Source organism: Struthio camelus, chromosome 7, assembly GCF_040807025.1.
Source record: "Struthio camelus isolate bStrCam1 chromosome 7, bStrCam1.hap1, whole genome shotgun sequence".
Classification (NCBI taxonomy): domain Eukaryota; kingdom Metazoa; phylum Chordata; class Aves; order Struthioniformes; family Struthionidae; genus Struthio; species Struthio camelus.
In genome coordinates, this window is record NC_090948.1 from 8,304,020 (window position 1) to 8,324,132 (window position 20,113).

The window sequence follows — 20,113 nt, forward strand, 5'->3', positions numbered from 1 at the left end:
AGCAGGAGAAAAATACCAGCGCTGCGCGCGGACAGAATTAATAGCACAGTGCTGACAACGCATCTCCCCGTGCCTGACCGTCGGGCGGATTGACTCGGACCTTAAACTCTTTCCCCAAACACGTGCCTTCGCGGCCCAGCGGCCGCGGTAGCTAAGCGCGCCGGCCCCCTCCGTCGGCGGCGGGCGCCGCGGGCGCGGGCCCCGGCGCGCATCCGCGGGGCGGCAGCGCCCCCTGCCGGCGGCCGCGGGCACCGCCCGGCCTCCGGCGCCCGCCGCGGGCGAGGGCCTTCCGCGGCCTCTCGCGGCAGCGAGCGCGGGCTGCGGCCGCCCGGGAGATGCGCTCCCTAAACCTGAGCCGGCTGGAGAAAACAGCGGCTGAAAAGCCGTGAGGAGCCCCGGAGGTGCTTGCTTTTTTTTTTTTTTTTGCCTTTTTTTTTTTTTTTGCCTTTTTTGCTTTTTTTTTTCCGGATGGGCATCCGCACACTCACGCGTGCATGCACACAGCCGCAGCGACACACAAACCGCCGAAATCGGTTCCGATTGATCGGTTCTAAACCCCTGCGCTTTTTTCGCACCTCATGCAAAATCTTGGCTGTTACATGCCATTTATGGTAGCTTCTCACACTTGTGCGCGACTTGATAGGAGCGAGAGGCATTTTCTGTCAAAGTTACTATCTTTCCTGCCCATCTCACGAGTTACCTAGACTCCCTCTTGCTTGACGCTGAAGGGGGTCTTTTAGTGGCGAGTCCGTTGGCCAAGGAAATGCTCAAAGTATCGGCGATGCTGCACGCCAGAGAAATCCTGATCGTTTTAAGCAGCTGGATGCTGAACTCGCAGACAAACAGGCTCTACCTTCCGACTAACCAATTAATAGAAGAGTCCCTGCAAATTGCAGGTTTTCTGACCATGTCTTCTGTGTGAAAGAGTGTTTCTGCAGCAAGGGCTCTTCCTAGATGAAAACTCGTGAGGCTCAAAAAATAAACCAAGACCCATGGCAGACCTGCAAGGCCCATAAAGGACCGCACGTGCTCGCGGCTCCCTGGAAATCACTTGAGAAATCGCACTTTGCTCCCTACGTGAGCAAAAAAGTCCTGGAGGGTGCAGCAAACTCTAAAGGGATAGGAGCCTGCGTTTGTGAAGAAAGAGCGTGCGAGAGAAAAGGTTACACCTGGTACTTATTTTTCTTGATGGAAAAGGATCGATTCCAAAATAGAAATGCACCATCCACGAAATAAACCCTCCTCCCCACCACAGCAGGACTTCAGCTGCCCGGGGCAGGGGGATGGGGAGCCGCTGCCGAGCTCCGCGCGGGGGTGCGCAGGATTCGCGGTGCTGTGCGGTGTGGCGCTCCCGCGCTTGCTGGCGGCCGGCGCTGCCTCATCTCTTTGCTCCCGTCGCTCTCTGCCCCCACCGCGGCCCCCCCGTCAGTATTTCCCGTCAGTGCTGTGGCGGGAGCGAGCGGTCCCGCTCGTTTGCGCGGAGTCAGGCTTTTCTTCTGCAAACGCCAGGGAGTCACGCTTTCGTGCCCTGTCCGGGCGCAGCCAGGTTTCCAAATTAAAGCCCCGCTTTAGGATCAGGGGCTGGAGCGCTCGGGAGCCGGCAGAGGGGCTTTACTGGCGGGAGAGGTCACATCCGACGGGAGGGCTGTAGCTACAAACTTTCCTTAACTTTCTTTTAGTCTGTTTAACACTGTCGATATGTGGGGGAGGGGGGAAGGAAAACAAACAAACAAAATCTTCACAAGCTTTGCTAAAATCTAAGGAAAAATAGAAAATTACCCTATTTACCACTAACTCTGCCCGGCACTTTTTGTTGACCTTTTGAGCGCTTTTACTTTCTCCTCCAGACGTTTAATTTCGCTAATTACTGCTATGTAGCGTGCTCCCAAAGGGCCCGATCCTGCAGTCCTGCCAAGGGCACGTTTGCTTTTCACTTCCTGACGAGGGCTTTTTTTTTTTTGGGGGGTGGGGGTGGGGGGAATAACATGGAGGGTCATGCCCATTTTTCCTTTAGGGTCGAGGATTTTTACGCAAAGCACAGTCGAGCTGCCGTGCTGGCCTGGCGGCTGGGGAAGGCCGTGCCCTCCCCGCCAGCCCCAACGCCACGGGCCGCCGGCGCCTCCTCACCTGCGAGCGGCGGACCCCGCCGCTCCGGCGAGCCTGGAAGGAGGTGGACCCTCCCGCCAGCCCGCTCGCTCGCCTCCCTCTGCTCGGGAAGCGGGTCGTTTTTGTGCTCGCTGTCTCCCACCTACCGTCCGGCGAAAGTCGAGTTCGTAAAGACCAGAGAGGGGTATTTCGGGGGATCCGCTCTGCCCGCTGGTGTCCCCAGCCACTCGCAGTACCTATCTCCCGGTGACCCATAGGAGACGGAAGGAGTCTGCAGAACTCTCAGATAATTTTCCAATCTTGTAAAGTATAGCAACTCAGTACTAGCACATTAAAGTGTCACTTAGTATAGTAATTAATACGTATTTCAGTATAAATCATGCATTTTTCGAGGACTTCAAGGACATAATTGCTTGCAGTGGCATCTTATAATAGAAACATAAGTATCCTGCTTTGACACGCATAACCTCGCTGAATTCTTTCCCTAGCTGATGTGTTATTCCCAAATATTCAAGCTTGCAGGGATGTGCGCGCTGTGGAAGTCACACAGAGTGTAATAAAACAGAGCTCCTAAAGCAAAATCAGCGATTTCCGTGGATGTTCCAGGCCCCCGAGACCAGGGGTGGCTTTTTATACATGCATAATATATGCCAAGCATATACGTGTAGAATTTCCCTTAAACTGTACGTGTGATTCCATCGGGTTACCGCTCTGTCGTGTTATGTTAGATGCTACTACCCAACAACTGCATTCAGCCCCGGAGTAGCTTTTAATTGAATGCGCTTCTATGGACTACATTTTTTCCTTCCTAGAGGAAGGATAAAAACAGGGAAAAAGCTTGCTTCGGAGTTTTAGAAAACTTCACCTCGAAGCAGTGCATAAATGAGCCGATATCTGGAGGAGAGGTCTGCTTCCCTGACCCTTCCTGTCGGGGACACATATCGCTAACCGTTTGGCCAGGATCTTATCGCTGCAGAAACAGGGGGAGAAAGGTCGGGGCACTCCGGGGAGTCGCAGCAGAAGTGCTGCGCCCGCGTCAGGGCACCCTGCTCCGCAGGCGCGGGCCGCGGAGCGAACAATGGGCTGCCAGGGGATATTGAATATTGAATATTGTGGTCGATCGACTCCTTTACAGGCGTCAGACCTCTCTTTAAAATACATATACATAAATTCAGTGGCATGGTCTTGCTGAAATACTTGGTGCAAGGGATTTTTGCCGCATGAGCACCGGCTCGGCACGACGGCAGAACAGCACCCCGGGGTGCTGTGCCAGCCTTAGTACGCTTTGTATGCATGCCACTCGCTAAAGAGGACGGAAAGGCAGCGCTGAGCAAGGGGAACGCGTGTCGGAGCAGGGCTTTCTCCCCACGCTGGTGTGGTCGGCGGGGCACGATCTCCCCGGGCCGCTGTCTGCGGCTCGGCGGCGTGGCAGCCAGGGCAGCTTTGGAGGAGGGCTGCAGGGGCTCCCGGGGAGCCGCACCGCTCCCCTTCTCCGGCCGTTCACCCGGCAGAAGCAGCAGTTGGGAATCGAAAGTGATCCCCACCCTCCCAGTCTGGGCTGTTTGATACTGGAATCCAACGAGAGTCTGCACTCGAGGGGTAATTTTCTCCATATGGGCAAGCGAGCGCGCACACAGCGGCTCTCTCCAGAAATAGCCTACCTCCAGTTGTTTATCACTCTCCACAGACAGTTACAGAAAAAAAAAAATCATATGGTGAAGAAAGTGCTTTTTTTTGATGGCAGGTCAAAGAAGGCAGCTAGAGCTCCGGGCGAAGCAGGCTAGCTGCATCGCGCTCCGCTCCCCGCCGAGGGGATGACTCGAGCTCCGAGGAATGCGCGCGGCTACGCGGCGCACCGAGCGGCAGCAGCCTCCGGCCGCGGGCCGGGGATGTCGCGGAGGGATTGCTCCCCGGAGGCAAAGGCAAGAGATCATTAAAGGGGACAGGGAGCCTGGACCTCCTTGTAGGAAGGAGCGCGTGAGGCTGCGAGGAGGCTGCTTCGCAGGCACTGCAGCCAGGAGAGCCTCGCTGTCGAAAATATGCTTTGCAGCTTCCCCGCGTCCCAGCGCAGCGAAGCCAGACCCTGGTTTGGGGCTCGGATGGGTAGGGCAAAAAGCGGGTGCAGCGGCACCGCCGCAGGCAGGACGACGGCGAGGCAGCGCGCTGTGGGCTGCCTGGCCGCGGAGGGGGGGCCGCGGCAGGGTGAAGGTCCGCCCGGCCTCCGCTTCCCACCTCCCCGGGAGGTTAGCACGGCAGGGCTTTTTTCCCCTCTAGCTGTTATTGTAGGATGAGAGAGTGTGAAAGGAGGAAGAGAAGTTTGCTGAGTCTGAAAGGGTTTGGTCTGGGGAGAGGTTGCAGCCCGGACACGGCGCGACCGCTGCAGGGAGAAGCTGAGCTGCTGCGAGGGGGAGCCGAGCGGGCGAAGTGAACGATCCCCGCAGGGGCACCGGGGCCCTCGCACTCGGTATGATTTCTTTTTAAGGCTTCAGCGAAACTAACAGAGTTGTTTATAGTTCGCTTCTTCCAGCTCAACGAGCAAGTCCACGCAACAACACGCGGGGATTTTTATGGAGATGGCGGATGGTACCTCGCATAGTTGCTCACTTATATCACGAGGGGATCAAAGTGCTCCACGGAGGGATCTTCTAAAGATAGGGTGTTGCCTTTTAAATGAGCAAACCGCATGCGTTTGTTTGTTTGTTTGTTTGTTTGTTTGTTTGAAAGAGTTGTGCCGTTTTCCTGTTTGTAATTTGACTGTGCGCTGCTACGGAGATGCCTATCCCGGCGATCGCCGCAGTGACGTTAAATTATGGAAATAGTACAGGTGTTAACTGTGGTGTTTGGGAATTAATTCTCATTCTTTTTCCCCTCCTCCTCCCCGGAGTTATTTCCCAGCCTACCCAGATAGCTGGGAAAGGGTCCCACATACCCCGGAGCTGTAAATTGAGCGCTGAAAATACTTGATCTCACTGATTCTTTGGAGAATTAAATCTGGCCTCATTTTACAGGAGGAAGCGAAGTCAATCTCGGAGGTTTTGCGAAGAAAGGCTGTTATTTCCTAGAGGATAGGCATTTAAGTTGTTAAATATTAGTTTTTAATTACATATTGTTCTTGCATAAAATAATATTTATACTTAAGTCCGGACAGGTATTCAATTGAATTTTCAAGCCATCAGCTAACCATTCTTTACGCAAGTGATGGAAAATAGCCCATTGTGCAAGCACTCGGGTATGTTTCTTCAGCAGACGGCGCTTGAGTGTTCACAATTGTACTTTGTGCCCCGGACAAACGCCGCTGGGTTATGCCGGGCCCCGGACTTCACAGGCCCCGGGAGCCCAGGCGGGCGCCCCCCGGCCGGGCCGCCTCCAGAGGTGACCCCAGATCAGCCCAGCTCTGAACCCGCACCGTCTGCAGCGGGACCGCGCGGCAGCACTGCTCTAAGGCAACGGCGCTGCAAAGTGCAGGAGGAAGCGCTGAAGACTCTTCCCGGCGCAGCCTGACACAGTCACGCAGGGAGGAAACTAAACAACAAGAACACCACTACTAATAAATAAAACGTTCAGTGTTGAATGCAGCCGTCAGTTCCACGGTGATTTACGAGTTGCCCCACGAGGTGCGTGAACGTAAGCCATCCTGCCCCCGCGCCCGGGTTCTGGTGGCTGCGGACACAACGAGCTCTTGTGGGGCTCTGTGGGCACCCGGGGCGGCCGAGGTTTCCTGCAACGAGTCCATCGCAGGATGCTGAGCGGCTGATGCACCCCCTCAGAGAAACTTTGTGTGTGTGTGTGTGTGTGTGTACAGAGCTCGGAGCTCAGTCCCGGCTAGGGGAACCGCTCTGCGGGGCCGCATAATTTAGTGCACATGTGAAGGGGAGTCCCCCCTCCGCTGAGCTCCGAGGTGAGGGGCCGGGGCAGAGCTCTCCGCAGCAGCGCGTCCCGGCGTACGGGCGCCGGGCGGCCCCTGCTCCCTGTGCGAGGGGCTGAGCCTGGCACCGTCCCCAGAGCCTTTGCCCCGCGCTCCTCCCCAGACCCCCGCTCCCCCGGCTCTGCTCCTTAGATAGAAATCCCACTGGGATTTTCGAAAAGACGTACGCTCGAGTGGAGGCTCCCCCCGCCCCCCAACCGAGGGGTTATTTTGCAAAACTGCGCCGAGGCCTCCCCGCAGCCGCCTGCGCTTTCCCCCCGCAACGCCGCGGAGCCGCCCGCGCCCCCTCCCCGCACCTCGACGGCCCCGTCCCCGACCCTCTCTCCTTTCTTCGGCAGCGCCGCGGGCTGCCAGGGGCCGGCCAGGGCTCGCCGTCCGGCCGAGCTCGGCTCTAGCCCGCGCTCCGCAGGCAGCGCTCTGTGACCTGCGGCAGGGCAGGCAAACACGCTTTAAAACTCATCTGGCAGCGGGGCAGGCACGCAGGCACTTGGCGCTGGAGCCGCCGGGCTTGCAAGTGAGCTTAGTGGGTTTGGAAGGGGGGAGAGACTTGCTTGGGCGTGTGAACACTTTCTCTCTCCGTAAACTGGCAGAGTGGGCTACAAGGAACGTACGCAGTTCGGCCCCTGTTTAGCTCGTTGCATCTCATAGAAGAATATTGGCTTTTCACCTCCAGGTACTAAATGGAAAATAAAGAGGTTCATGTCCTCTATTCTGTTTGCATTTGCCTGTTCTAGGACTAAGGAGATCTTCGGTTCACTGGCTGTCTTTCTTTTAACTGTTTGGAGACCAGAGATGGAAAATATTTGCAGAAAAGAAAAGAATAGCTGCATGGGATCATTTGCAATTCGGTGTGAAAATATTCGAACAAACCCGTTTCTATCCCAGTCCAGTTGAAAAAATATCTTATACCCGTCAACAGCCCGTTCTGCTCTGCTGGACAGCACGGAAAGTTTTAGGCAACTAAATTCCTAATTGGAGACAGCAGAAAACAGCATAATCATGTCTTTGACTATAACTGTGTCGCAGCTTTGATTGCTAAAAATGTTAGTAATGGCTAAAATATTACCGTTTTAGTAAATGGGAAACTTCCTAGGAATGGTAAACTGCATAACCTGTATGAACAGAAACCAAAAAAAAAAAAGCATTAACTTCAAGTGGCACACTTGGAATCATAGAGGAATGAACACTTGGAAGGAAGTCAGGACAAAAGCAGAACAGGCCAGTGTAGCATGCAGGGTGTGTGCTACAGAGAGGCACATCCAGAAACAACTGTTTTTCAAATTAATGCTGACAAAGAAATAAGCATCATTTATATTTAAATACCTTTTCATTGTCGCAGCTACCATGGGCAGAACATTTAATGTAAAAATGTGCTTCCTACAGTACAGGCAGAGTTGCCCTTGCTGGGCTGGCCCCCAGGGGCTTGGTTTACTTCTTATGGAGAGGTCGGTTCCTAATGTTAGGAGCAAATCGCCAAGCTTGGAGTTCTCTGGCCTGCTTCAGCATGTGCTTATCACTAGGCAGGCAGGGATCCCGCAGCTGGACAGTGCCCACTTGTGGCTGACCTTGTTTGAGACAGGACATGCAAGAAGCCCCTGCATGGGGGCCAGTCAGAAGATCCATTGCTTAACTTGTCTAGAACTGATTCTTGTTGCATTGGACATCGAAAATGGGAAAGAAGGAGGGAACAATGGAACAACGAGCACCTGCATATCCTTTCTGAGTTACAGAGCTGCATGTGAATGTCCTGGACCCTGCAGGGAGTCCTGCTTTCATGAATCCCATCACTGCACTCTTTAGTGGAGTAATGTACAAGCCAATGGTACTCTGATATTCTAACATCCAAAAGCCTTTGTGGGGGAGTGTTTGGTTATGGATTATTCATTTGCTTTACAATAACATTCAGCAGACCCTGTCAAGGGTTAGGGCTCTGTCATGCCAAGACCCTTGTAAGTACATAGAACCAGACAACAATCCTTGGCCCAGGGATCTAAGAAAGAGGGCAGAGTAAGTGCCTGTCTTGAATAAAGCAAGAAAAGAAAGTGTCAAAACTACAGCCTAGTCAAAACGACAATAAGTGAGAAATAGTGACACTGAGAACAGAAGGACACCCCTAACTCCAGTGTGCTGTTCTGCTCCGGCTGAAATCAGTGGCAAAATGTCTCTTGATACTTAGAGCGCAAGATTAAACCTCATTGCATTATGAGGTCTTGATCACATTTAGCTCTCAAATAGTATTTCTCATCTTTTTTTTTAGGATCTTAGACAAGCATATTATCATGCAGTGCTATGTGTTATTTGATATACAGTCAGAATCATCAAAAATGTCATAAAGCAAATCACAGGGCAAGCTGTAGAAGTAGGACATGTAGTTACAGTCACAGATAACTTGCATATGGTATTTAGGAATTAGATTGCAACACTTACTCTCCCAGTGAGTGCATCACTATGGACCATGCTTCATTAATACATCCTATAGAAAATCACTTTTCTTATTTAGAGATTTTAAATAGTTAACAAGTCATCCAAAAATGGCCATGTGAGCTTGGTGAAGGGAGCTTACTACCAATTTTCCCCTCTGACAATGAAGCTATGTAACCCATATATGTGATTAAAAAGGAAAGAGGAAAAATGAGGCCTCGGAGGGGATCAACTGCACCGGATTTATTTTGGCCTGCTATTTTTCCTGATTAATTCCAACTTATTCGATAAACATTGATTCCTCATCTGTCATCCTCAGATTTGAGTGTCTTAGGCAGTGGGTAAGAAACTATAGCCCCAGTCACAGCTTTCTGCTTCACCTTGATCAGAACCTGTCAGGAGCTAATTGAGGTCTTGTGGTCCACTGAAACGAATGAGAAAGGTAAAGCACTTGCAAATGCATTTCCACCCAAGCCTGGCTTTTCTCTTCAGCCATTTCAGCACTGGAGACACCACTTCCATGATGAATTCCACCTCGAGCTCCAAGCACATTTCTTGTTGTCAGACATGTTCTGGACAAGATGCAGAATGTGATTGCTTCTGGGCAAACTCTTTCCTGCAGGTTGTCTTTTTGGGCAACTTCCCTGAGCCCTAAGCATGTTCTGAAATTTAGGGCAGAAATATTAGCAACTACCAAATGAAAACACAAAACACATGCCGGCACCCAAAATGAAATAAATAGCCAGTCATGCCTCTGCTATGCAAATACTTTCAGTTAAGTAAAGCAGCATTACATTACTTTTAAAATGTTAAGTGGTTCCCTGAAGCTGTGTTTTTTACCCATAGCATTTCAATTTTCAGGTCACTCACCCTTCAACTTGCCAGAGATTGTTGGGCGCCAGCTGTATTGCTTTGCATTACTGTATGTGTTACTGTAGTGCCAGGTAACCAGACTCGGTGGCAAGAGATAGAAACACAGAACGAAAAGATGCCTCGGAGCATCTTCCAGAGCATCTTCTGTCCTGTGCCAGAGCACTTCCAATCTTATAAGATACGAACAAGAGAAGGAGGGGAAAAAAAAAGGAAAAGAAAACAGCAGGTGGAGACAGGGAAGTGAAAGAGAAATGATGAGACAAGTACTGATTGGTGTGATACTGAGCAGCCTCAACACAACAGCTGCTATCTGGCATCAAATTCTTTGCATAAGTGATGGTTGGATGGGGCCTATAAGGAACTTGCCAGCACATTTTACCACATGAGCCATACGTTCTGTGTCACAACTGCCAAAAGTGCTTTGGGGTTATAAGAATGGTTTGTGGTTGTGGCTTGGCAAAAAGTATAAGAAGGCAAGAGTGTGTGTCTTTCAACTGTACCGATATGCCAAGAATTAAAAAAAAAAAACTTAGCAAGACTGCCAAGCTCAGTCTGTGTGACGTTGTTGTAAAAAGAAATGTTCATTTAAAACAAACATGTGAATCACAAAACCTAACTGTCAGCCTCAAGTGATTTGGAAGAGTCTTTCTGAAAGTCTTCCCACCCTCATTGCCTGCCCCCCCCCCCCCCCCAAACTCTGCAAGCTGCAGTTGCAGGCTAAGTCACTCAGCGTTGATTAGGAGCCCACACAGTGCTCTCTGAGCCTGGTTTTTGAAGGTAGGCTCCTGATTCCTGCAAGGAAATGCCAGATGTTCACAGTAGATTGTCATATGGTCAGGGTAGGAGCTAACTGTCCCAGTTTTTTTCTTGCATGTATCTGGCACGGTACACACCTCAGTTTGGAAACCTTGACCTATATTACGTTACACTCCTAGTTAAAATATCATTCATGTCATTTTGAAAACCACATCCTTTAAAATACAATGTACTTTAACATTCTTTCTGCCCCCACCCCCCCCAGCCTTTAATTTAGTAAGGCTTTAAGAGCATCATGTGCTTGAACTCTGGGCTGCTCCTGGGCATTTTAAAAAGTAATTGGAGTATTTAGGCTTTAAATGGATCCTCTTTTCAATCCAAATGGTATCACACATCAGAGTTGTCACTATGAGTGGTTGAAGGGAGATTAAAAATTCTCCTAAAAGCCTGGTAATTAAATCATCTATACATCCACATATCTGGTCTAAGCAACCCTGAGTGCCCTAGGCTCCATCTCTGTACTGCAGCATTCCCACCACCTCAGAACATGCAATACAAAAAAACAGCACCCGATCTTGCCTGAAATGCTGGATGTCAGTCCCACTATCGGCTACTCATTTGGGATTTCTCAGTACTTCTCTCTGAAGAAATACAGTTTTCTCAGTGAAGAATCCTAGGCCTAGACCCAGAAAGTTATTTCAGTGCCTGCCTGACTCTAGCCTGCAGTCGGTGGAATTCAACACTGAAATACCTTCAGAATTTATGCCCTCATCTTTTTATTTCTCCTGTACAACATCTAGTGCCTATGAACCACTGCAAATGCAAGAAGGTAAATAATGACTGGACTCTGCTCCAACCTCAGACCTGAGAGCAGTTGTTATAATTAAGCCATATTAATGACTCATCTCTTTAATTTCTTTATACAATCTCACAAGTTTTTATTGTCTCTGAAAAGAGGCATAAAATAACAGCAGAGATGATCCTACCTCACAGAGTGTGATGTCTGGTACAACTGCGCGTAGTACTCCGGCTGAAGAGGCATTTGCACTCTGCCCCTCAAGTGTCCCATCCCTGCCACTAGGCAGGTTGTCACCTGAAGGAGATTACGATGAACATCAGACGACTCAGTATCACAACTATACGCTGCATATACGCTCTCTGGAAAGTCTAACCTGTCAATAATTGCATAGCAAAGATCTTACAAACAAAATCAGCCCTTCGTCTTCCTGCATACCTCATTCTGGTCGCATATCTTAAAACAGTGCATGCCTGATCAGAGAGTAGAATTTTTGATTGGAAATGGCTCACATGATCACCTTTTAATGTTCTTAACTGTAAGCCATTTATTTTCTTTGCTTTTTATCCAGTCTTTACTTACACAGGAGCAGCTGCATGAATGTTCTGACTTTTTGTTAGTCTAACCCAATTTGGAGAGCCATGTGCAGGCTCATTCCTTATAAAGAAAGTGATAGGCCCTTTTCCTATTCCTTTCCCTCCAAAATTTACTAAAAACATAAACAAATCAACAACTGAGAAGGCAATGCAAGAGCCTTCAAATATTGTCATTGTACTCAGTAAAATGGAAATGGCAACAGCAGCTCAGCAGCTCTCAAAGCAACTGCACCTTGCTTATTACAGTAGTTATTACAAACATTCGGAAATATATAATCCTGAATACATGCTCCCAGCTCTACTAATAGATAACAAGATTCTGAAGTCACAGAAATTGAATATAATCCTATCAACTAACCTTTAACAACCATTTTCTCTTACAAAAAACAGATTGGATTCTTCTGCTTTGTCGTTGTATGTGCGTAGTCCCACTTTTGAACATGTCTGCTGACTTGTCTCTGTAACAATGAAATGTGCTTGTCCTGTATGTGGATTTTATGTCCTACAAATTCAGTTTCTTTATGCCTGGGAAGGAGTTTGGTCGTTCAGACGAGCCCAATAGTCAGAGGTGATTTTCAATATACATGGTGGCTCCAGCATGTTCCTCAAGGGCACTTGTTCCACAGCTCTATCATAAGCCACAAAGCACCCATGTGCTGTTGAACAGATTTCAGCTAGTTCATATGAAATAATGAACCTCACAGTTAGCATGTCTTAGCAGCTGGGGCTTGGGGCATGCATATCATCAGAAGAGGAAAGCACTGCACCTAAGGTACAGTTTAAAGATTGGATTAACGGTATTTTTAACATTCCCCTCCCTTGTCCTGACCTACTAGCACCAAAGCAGTAATGCCCAAGGATTCCAAGAGCAAAGTGGTAGGGCATGACAAACTATCCCTCTTTCACGTGTCTGCAGCAGCCACATTTGCTGTTTCATTTGGGTTTTCTTAAAATGCTCTTCAATGAACTGAATTACTTTCAGCTGTAAATCTAAGATGGAAAAATGCAGTATTAGGAATATCTGGCTCTCTATCCGTCAAGTAATACCCATATGCACATTCCTTCCCCCTGCCAATCTCTGTTTGCTCAGGACTCTGCTGGATGTTAAGCAAAGGACCTTGCATATGGTAGCAGCACTCCACTGGTCACAGTTTAAGGCAGCTGTAGATTTCTGAATGAATACAATGTGGAAGTCCTTAAAACAAACAGAGACTCTTGAACTTACAAGTACAAAGTGTTTGAGATTCACTAAATATACACAACAGCTCATTCTCCGTGCTTCACAAGCTCACTGGAGGAAGCAGGGCTTGTCATTTAGTACAGTAATTAGAAGTAATGATTCATTATTATGATTATTAATTATAATCACATAATCACAGTAATGATTAATAATTACAGTCATTACTATTTATATTAGAACAGATCCTAGAGGCCCCAGTCAGAATAGTGGGCTACATTGAGCTTTATATGGTAAGGATGGACAATTAGGGACACTCTAATGATATGGAGACTGCAGTCAAGGACCCAGATCCTTCCGAACTGAACCCAGAATTTGCTTAATGCAGTATGCATAATCCAGTTTTGTTCAGTGGAGTGCCATGCAAGGTGTGAATGGAAATGTGCAGTTCTGTCAGGAACGGGGCACCAAAATGCATAAGATACCCTGGGGAATGACAATGGGGACAATGACAAGGGAAATAAGGTGCCGGTGCCAGTTTAGAGAAGCTACCGGTGGCTGTAATGTTTGCAAAAACAGTGGCTGCTTCTATGCATCTCCTGGTTCTTCACTTTGTGACAGCCCATGCTTTGGTAACAAGGGGATATTGTGACAAGCACAGCCTGCCCTCAGAAGGACTTTCCAGCTCATCAGGCTGTTCTTGCCCAGCCAAGCCATGTAGATGCACTTCTTTACACGTTTTCTGATGTAGGGTTGCTTAAGACTGCCTTGACTCTTGAGCTTCTTAACCCCCTTCCCCCCTCCCTTCTACAGCAGACACACAGACACACATACATACATACACATACATGCAATTTGCACGGTTCGAGCTTGGAACTCTTAGATTTAAAAATACCAGCCTCAAATGCTTGAGTAAATGGGCCGTGCCCATTATACCATGTCATACCATAACTTCTACCAGGGGACAACTGTTTATCTTGTCTTCCTAGGAACTGCTTGTGGTAATTGCTGTGTCTGTTATCTTCTTTCATCAACCCTCTGCAGCACCCTCTATTCGCCTTTGGGGTTTGTTCCCTGCAGCAGTTTAATACACTGCGTGTTAATGCAATAGTCTACTATTGCATGCTGAGAGGCGTCCTGGAGCCCCTGAGCTACCAAAGTTACTGCACCTAGTCATGAGTGTAAAGATAAGTGTGTGTAGGTCATTCCAAATCAGGTCTTTGGTGTTTTTTTTCTGCCTGTATGTAAACTGCTGCTTTCTTGCCATCTCCTTGTATGTGTTTAGCTTTCAAGATATAAAAGGTAGGAATCTCTACATTCAGTACTATAATTTCTCCGTTCTTCTACAAGCTACTTCTAAATCCTTGGTTAATAAAAGATAATGGGATTATTCTATTTAGAGACTACAGGACAGATTCGACTACTGAGTTGTGTGCCAATCTAACCCAGCTAGCTTAAATGTTGTTTATACTAGATCAAGTGATACGAATAACTAATGAGTAATGCTGATTTTTTTCAAAGTTTGTAAAATGCATGACAGTCTATTACTTAGAAAAGTGGGAAATATCAAAACTAGTAATGCTTTATATCAGGGTCCCTCCCCAAAACCAGGAAGAAATACACTTATCCTGTTATTATCAAACCTTTAAAAGTTGTTCACATATTGTGCAGGCAGATCTGCTGCAAACTTCATTAAGAAACTTGAGAACAGGAGGAGTGCCTGAGGACTGGAAGAAAGCCAGTGTCACTCTAGTCTTCAAAAAGGGCAAGAAGGAGGAGCCAGGAAACTCCAGGCCTGTCAGCCTCACCTCCATCCCTGGAAAGGTGACAGAACAGCTCATCCTGGAGGTCATCACTAAGCGTGTGGAGGACGAGAAGGTGATCAGAAGTAGTCAGCATGGTTTCAGCAAGGGGAAATCATGCTTGACCAATCTGAAGGCCTTCTATGATGGAGTGACTGGCTGGGTAGATGAGGGGAGAGCAGTGGATGTTGTCTACCTGGACTTTGGCTAGGCTTTCGACACCATCTCCCGTAATATCCTCATAGACAAGCTCAGGAAGTGTGGGCTGGAAGAGTGGATGCTGAGGTGGATTGAGATCTGGCTGAATGGCAGAGCTCAGAGGGTTGTGATCTGTGGCACAGAGTCTAGTTGGGGGCCTGTAGCTAATGATGTCCCCCAGGGGTCAATATTGGGACCAGTATTGTTTAACTTATTCATCAGTGATCTGGATGAAGGAACAGAGTGCACCCTCAGCAAGGTTGCTGATGATACTAAACTGGGAGGAGTGGCTGATATACCAGAAGGCTGTGCTGCCATTCAAAAGGACCTGGACAGAGTGGAGAAATGGGCAGAGAGGAACCTTGTGAAATTTAACAAAGGCAAGTGCAGGGTCCTGCACCTGCAGAAGAATAACCCCATGCACCAGTAGAGGCTGGGGGCTGACCTGCTGGAAAGCAGCTCTGCAGGGAAGGACCTGGGAGTCCTGGTGGACAGCAAGTTGACCATGAGCCAGCAAGGCCCAGAAGGCCAATGGGATCCTGGGGTGCATTAGGCAGAGTGTTGCCAGCAGGTCGAGGGAGGGGATCTTCCCTCTCTCCTCAGCCCTGGCGAGGCCTCACCTGGAGTCCTGTGTCCAATTCTGGGCTCTCCAGTACAAGAGGGACATGGCGCTACTGCAAAGAGTCCAGCGGAGGGCTACCAAGATGATGAGGGGACTGGAGCATCTCTCCTATGAGGAAAGGCTGAGAGAGCTGGGCCTGTTCAGCCTGGAGAAGAGAAGACTGAGGGGGGGTCTCATCAATGTGTGTAAGTATCTGAAGGGAGGATGTCAAGAGGATGGCACAGACTCTTCTCCGTGGTGCCCAGTGACAGGACAAGAGGCAACGGCCACAAACTGAACCACAGGCAGTTCCATCTGAACATGAGGAAAAATTTCTTTCCTGTGAGGGTGACAGAGCACTGGACCAGGTTGCCCAGGGAGGCTGTGGAATCTCCTTCCCTGGAGATATTCAAAAGCCATCTGGACACAGTCCTGGGCATGAGCAGGGAGGTTAGACTAGATGATCTCCAGAGGTCCCTTCCAGCCTCAACCATTCTGTGTTTCTGTAATTCTGTGATTTTGTAAAACTTAATGAAAGTGTATTTGGTATATGCTCCATGATGTGATGCAGAAAAGGAATAGCAGCCCTGGAGGTACTTTGGTTATTTCAGTAACACAAGAAAAGATAATGACTGATGCTCAGGTACAGATGCCATTGTTTCAACAGGACAGTGTTGCTGTTTAACAAAAAGTTATTTGGTGCAATGCAATTCTTCAAGAGATTATGTTATTTTTACTGAGGATATATATCCCTGGGAATTCTCAAATAAAAACTTCCATAAAAAGAAAGTTTGATGCTGGAAAATGAAGCTTGGAAATGACAAAATTAAAGCTTTCTTATGATCCAGTTCCTGATTATGTGATCATATATGTATGTTGAACAGGGAGTGAGGCAGAGCTGGATAGTCCAAGTGAATGAGTTATGGTGGAGCCTTGTCTGATTCACTGCAAAGGTTAGATGGTATGCACCGTATGAGACGTGGCTGCACAGCAAACAATGAGCATAAAAATAAAAATTGAACAGCTGCCTCATTTTCTAAGCATGTCCATCTCGTACATGGAGCAAGCCTGGGTTCCTGGAAAAAAAAAAGCATCTGATCATATTAGCTATATTTATACACACCGTGTGGATACATCAATATTGGATGCTTTATAAGGCTGAGATATGTCCTGGACTCCAGACAAATATAAGGATAAAAGATATCTTAGAGAATACTGCATTTCTGGCAACATATGTTGGCTCAAAGGAATTGTAAAGGAAGTTAATTAAATGCTGCTAAGTATATATATATTTATAGCACTTTTCATACATGGATCCCAAAACACCTCTCAAAAAATTAAGCCTCATAACGTTGCTGTGATCTAAGTAACAAGCATCTTTTTTTTCTAATGTGCAAAGTGAATTACAAAAAGACTAGGTAATTTACCCAGGCTATCTTAAGCAAGAGTGCCTGAATTTTAGGCTCCCATTTTAACACTTAGACAAACTGTCTTCCGTGCAAACATTCAGAGAAGCTATCGATTTTCTTGCTTTCTTGCAGTTCTCCAACAATCCAGCAAGATGCTCAGGCATGTGGTTAAGTTAAGGCTATTGATTGCTGGCCTGTGTTTCAGAAAAACATTGTGGAGCGCAGTACATGTAGTTTTAGAGAAAAAGTATGTTTATAAGAGCAGTGGTCATTTTGTCAGCTGAGCCTAGAATTTCCTGGACATTATGAATGTTCAGCCGAATCCCCAGTGTCAGATCGTATCCTCAAAACAGAACATTCCAAATTTCCATGGTCTTTGCCAGTTTCCAACGACTGGACATTTATTTGAGCTGTTGTGCAAAGTTTTCTGTTGAGTCAGATCATTCAAGACTAGCTGTTGGGACCACAGAGTGTCAGCAGAGCATAATTCATCTGCTGGTAAGCAGCAGCACAGTTGATTGGATGCTCCTTCACGCAGAGATATGCCACCAGGAAATCCCTTCTTTAGTTAAAATAGGAATTAAGCATTCAGTTGCCCCTTTGATCTGAGCAACTGGTCTGTATCTGGTCACTTGCTGGATTTCTTTTAGGAGGAGAAATGACACTAGTATCTTCCTGGGAGGGAAGAAGAGGGAGGGAGAAGCAATCTTATTGATTGCAAAGCATGTCCATGACACCATTTTCCAGATTAAAGCTTTTGTGTGTCACTGTTGGCTTTTTGGCTCATTTGACTTCATCTTTCTGGTTCCTGCGTATATACACACACCTGCTCAACCTCTGCATTTTTTGTCAGTTCTTAGGGGAAGTTCCTCAGACTGCACAACCGTGCTCATACCAAACTTTTACTTCACAACAGCAGAAATACCCACGAAGATCATGCCTCATTTGCAGTATGGACTACAGTTGAATAAAACTTCCCTGACTACTCAGTGAGACCAGGTCTTTGAACCCACATATGCTTTATGTGAAGAGTTTTCCCATAAAGGCAAAACAAGAAAATTTTCTGTGGTCTATTCTCAAAAGTGAGTGTGAACAGAGCTCTAACCGGCTTTTAGCTCTGTGGATAGGACACCCTGGCTTCAAGATAGAAGTGAAGTTGACTTAGTTGCTTGGATTTTAAGCTATGCAAGGCAAAGACCCTCTGTGCTGTGTGTGTGTGTAGTGCTCGCAGCACTGAAACCAGGCTGAAGCTCCTCAGCAAGACCTCAGTGCAAATAATGAATGCAGCTACGTAAGAGGACATGGAGTGACTCATTCTAAACCACAAGATGTTTGGATTGCAAATAAAAATAGATATGTGGGATATAATTTTCTGTTGAATTTTAACACAATTCCTGTTAACTTTGAGTTACACACACACACAGAACAATAGCAGGCTGACGATTTTGTTTCTGCCCCTGACATTTCACTAAGCGCTGTAAGCCTAAACGTTTTGAAGGTCATATGCAATGTCCTGCGGAATGAATGTCAAATGTCGACTCTTACACTCTTGCAAGATCTGAGCAAGAATAAGACAACTCCATAGACCAAGGCGAGTTTATTATTACAAATACCTTATTAAATTTAAATGGTAATGGCATTCCAATTAGCTCATTGTTAGGGATCTTTCATGTTTAACTCTCATTTAGACTGATCACGGGAATAATACAGACCCTGTATAAGTAATTGCCACAAAATAAAAGCATTTGAGCTGCAAAAACCCTCCTAGAGGCTGCACTCTTCTAAAAATATATATAAATAAAAGCTTCCTATCTTTCCCAGCTCATGAGCTCTCTCTGTTCACCATAATAATGGGGCAATCCACTGAGTCTCCTGTGGGCCTGGTGGTATCAGAGTTCCCTTTCTACCGATCCCTCTCTTCTCAGTAGCTGTAGGAGGCCTCCTTTTCTTTTACTCTCCAACTTCCTATTCTCTACTGCCATCATCGCAAGCCTTGACACTGTTTTATTGATCCTGCTCAACTGCAGATTCTTTCACACCCAGATCACAGGCTAGCCTCCACCTCTTTCCCACAGCCTCCTCCTCCTCCTCCATGGCTGTTAAGCCGTGCTAGTCTCTTCAGTGATCAGACGAGCAGCTGGGAACATGCCCTTCAGTGTGCTGGCTCCCTGTTCCTTGCAGATAAAAGGTGTTTTCTTTTGCATCAGCGCTTCCATGAGTCTGACAGAGGCTAATGGGTGATGTCTCACAGCAGTCTCCTGCTTGCTTCCTTCAGACAGGGGCTATGGAAATACATTGCTACAGCCCAGTCCAGGGATTTTTCTTTCCTTCTCTGGTGGAAAGAGGCCCAGAGCAGAGTGCAGCATTGTGGGGTACTTCTCAGCCATGGGAAGGCCTGATGCACAGCCCTTTGACAGCCCAGCCAGGCAGACAAGTCCTATTTTCTACCCCAAGGATAAGATCCAGTCAGGCAAGGGTGCACCAAGCCCAAAGGGTCTAGCTAACAACCGAGGAGGAAGCTGGCTGAGAAAGAAGTAGCCTGTTGTGAAAGGACCTGGGTTCAGGAAAAGGCATTCAAAGCCATTGCCTAGAGCCCTAGCTCTTTAGTTTAAGAGAAGGAGCAGCACGCGATATTTGGTGAAAAGTGAGCATGCCACAAGCCTGCATCTCTAACAGACTTCTCTTCCTCTTTCCCTGACTAATCTAGTGCCAGCTCTACCCTATTTCTGGGCACAGAGACAGTATGTAAAATCTGCAATGTGTAAACACTTTCCTGCTCTTTGGTTTGCGTATGTGCCTCAACTGCACACTGCTTTGCATCGGAGCAAGACACAAGCCTGCACCTTCTGCCCCTTCCCACCCCATGCTGAGCGGGAAGAAAACCTGATAGGTGGGCTTGCGGGACCCAGGACATATTCTAGCCACTTCCCCGAGAGGGAGATCAAGCTGGGAGCAGTGCTCTGGAACACAGCTTCCTGGCAGTGTAGACACAGCATATGTTAACCGTATGACAGCAAGCCAGGAAAGGTCTCTCTGGTATGGGAAAGGGAAGGGCCAGCAGTTCCTATTTAGGAACTTTTTGGCTTCTGCAGGGCTATGGTTCTGCAGAGTGAGCCAGAAGCTCTATGTGAGCCACAGCAGCAGGTCTTTGGGAAAAGGTGGGCAAGTAGCTGGCAACAGCAGGCAACTGTAGAGTAACAGGCGACTGAAAGGTGGCGCCAAACAGTTTAAAAGCTGGGACAAGTTCTGTCTTGCTGCTCTTAGAGGAGCATGGTGACACCCACAGCATGAAGGTGGTGGACTAATCAAGCAGTGGAGCAGGGCCCAGAAAGCCTGTGAAATCCCTGTCCTTGGAGATTTTCAAGACACAGCTGAACAAAGCCCTGAACAATCTGGCTTGAATTCAGTGTTGACCCTGCTTTGAGCAGGAGTCTAGTTAGACTAGAGACCTCC